The sequence below is a fragment of the Bombus impatiens genome, unplaced genomic scaffold (assembly GCF_000188095.3).
Source record: "Bombus impatiens unplaced genomic scaffold, BIMP_2.2 scf_0675, whole genome shotgun sequence".
NCBI lineage: Eukaryota > Metazoa > Arthropoda > Insecta > Hymenoptera > Apidae > Bombus > Bombus impatiens.
The window spans coordinates 320-3027 of record NT_177094.1 but is presented as its reverse complement, the minus strand read 5'-3'; the positions used below and the strand labels follow the sequence as shown (position 1 = coordinate 3027).

The following is a 2708-nucleotide window of genomic DNA, read 5'->3' as shown; positions in this document are numbered from 1 at the left end:
CCGGCCTCGGCTATCATCGCGAGGCCGCGATTTCGATACGAAGCGGCCTGACGCGAGGACGAACGGAAGCGAAAGAAAACGCACCCCGACCAACGATTTCGCGTTTCAAAGTCGAGCGAAATCGTTTGTACGGTTGTTTTGTTGATCGTTGTCTGTATAGCGGCGCGTATCCTTTCGCGTTCGGTCGCGTTTGCCTCTTGTTGTTCGATCGTTTGTTTCACCGAAGACGGCAAAGGATAGAGATCACGGATCGTTGTATCGTACGGACACCGTGTCTAAACGTACGCGATTTTATTGGTGCAACGAATCGGCGTTGTTTTCCGGCTCGACACGCCGCGCTACGACAAACTGCGACAGGATACGCGAGGCGTTGCGTTCAATCGCCGTTTTGTAAATAGAGAGAAACGATGTGTGCGAAGAAACGATAGAACAAAGTGTCTTGCTAACACGACGCTAAAGGGAAACGGACGGAATCGAAGAGCGTGACACGCGACGAAGATTATTCTTCGGAGAAAATCGCAGACTAACCCGCGTCTCGACCGTTTCCGCCAGCCATCGCATCGATTCCGAATTTCGGCGACTGTCACTCGTTAGCGTGATCGAGCTCTTCGATTTCCGGCTGGTTTTCAGCGATATGCGTGAAATTTTATGCCAAGGACACAAGGATGCGCGCGTGAAAAGTGCAACAGAGAGCGTGAAAGAGCGTGTGTGTGTGTGTGTGTGTGTGTGTGTGCGTGTGTGTGTGTGTGTGTGTGTGTGTGTGTGTGTGTGTGTGTGCGTGCGCGCGCGCGGATGCGTGTCCGAGAGAAAGGAGAGAAAGAGAACGAGTGGCAGAAGTACGAGAGAAGAGGAAAGAAAGGTAGAGAGGCCGACGACGAAAAGCATGTAAAGATCGTACGCAAATCACGCGTAATACGCATAGGATGAATCGAATCGAAACGAAACGTAAAAACGATCACGAATGCGCGCAAACTGTAAACAGCTCCTCCTTCTCCCTGTATATTATTATAATTAAACATTAATTATTATTAACGTAAAATAAAGATCTGGCGAATGGTGGTGACGTTTTGTTAGAATGGCAGAAACTAAATTACTACTGAATTTTAATTAATAAACAACATGAAAGTAATACAACAACGTACTTCACGTCTTATGCTTCTTTTGTCAAGAATCATTTTACCCGAAGAAAGCGTACGACTCACGATGGCGGACGATCAACGCTAGGGCGTCGTTCACTGAGCCATCGATGATCGAGTAATCGGTAAAGATCATCCGCGTTAGAACGTGGACGAATCGATCAGAAACTTTCGAAAAAGGTTGCTAGCTGATTTCGAAGCGCGACTAAGCGCCTCGTGAGCATCCTTCTCGTAACGATTATTAACCGGGATAATGAAACGAGCACGCGTAACCGTTAATCATGCCGATAGGCGAAGCGACAAGCGGATAATTAATATTCAGAAAAAAAAAAAGGAAGAAAAGCACGTTCGATCGACGCGGAATGAACAGCGAAACGGCGATTCTATTCGATCGGCGATTTCGTTTCTTCCATCGACGTAACACGCGGACGAAGAGAAACGCGAAGAAATTGATTTGCAGCGTGCGATCGCTCGGTTCTCGTTCGTCGTTTCCCAAAGAATCCTCTCCTCGTACGACGATTCTTGGACGCGCGTGTGGACGATCGTCGATGTCTCCACGTTGATCGTTTTTTCCTGGCGAAAAATACCCGGCTGTAGATCGATTCGGTGCAACGACTGCGTCGTTTCTTTCTCTCGAGTATCGCGCGTCGGATTAGATTCTACTTTCTATATCGGCGAAATTTTGATTGCCGCGCGACGAAACGAGATTGCACGGTCGCACGCACGGCTCGTCCCTAACGACGGAGTAGTTAGCGCGTTTCCAATCGCGTAGTCATGATTCCAATCGGCCGCGAAATAATTGGAGGTAGATTCTGGCTGGTCCAATTTTTGCTCGCGGAAGCGAGACGCTCGATTGGAATCGGCGGTGGAAAGACGAGGCAGCTCGCTGCGTTGCGCAACGTCTTTTGGCAAAGCAAACGTGACGCTAGATTCGCGTCGGTCGACTACGATACTTTGTACAGCTGGAATTTCGGGATACGCTGGAAACTTCGTGGAACGCCGAGAGGCCGTCGATAAGAAAAGATATGGTCGAGTGAAACGCAAAGAGCCACGTCGTACGCTGGTTTAGGGAAACGCGCGTGACTCGCAGCGTCGTTGACGCGGGCGTTCGGATCATCATGATTCGGAAGCCGATCAAGCGTCTCGTAAATCTCCGTGCGGTTATCGTTTCGCAGTTTGGTCGAATTCGTTTGATTTCGCGTTTCGCAACCGAGCGACGGAGTCTCCTCTTTATTCGCGAGTTTATACCGCGTGTCATGGAATAAATCTTGCGCCGTGTCCGAGAGGCGTTGCTAGAAGGTGTCGCGTTACGATCTTCCAGCTACTCGAGCGGCGTTCGCGCGGTCGGACGGTGATATTAATAATCGGACAGACGATGGTCGATAGCGCCGACAAGTAGTAATCCAGCGTTCTCGCGTAGACAAACCAGTCGGTCGTTCGGCAGATTTACCGACGCTCTCTGCTCGAGAGCTATAACGATCCTCCTAACGCTTTGGAGCGAACGCGCGCGCGAGCTAGAAACGACAGATCGATCTCGGGCGAAACCGATAGTCGATACGAGCGACGAGTCAC

At 50.0% G+C, this 2708-nt stretch overlaps 1 long non-coding RNA gene across 1 annotated transcript; it reads left to right on the top strand.

Annotated features, from left to right (window-relative positions):
* Positions 1–6: 6 nt before the first annotated feature.
* On the top strand, positions 7–1141 carry LOC112213481. The gene is made up of 2 exons (XR_002947368.1): positions 7–742; positions 808–1141. It is a non-coding gene; the product is annotated as an uncharacterized LOC112213481 (long non-coding RNA).
* Positions 1142–2708: the final 1567 nt, after the last annotated feature.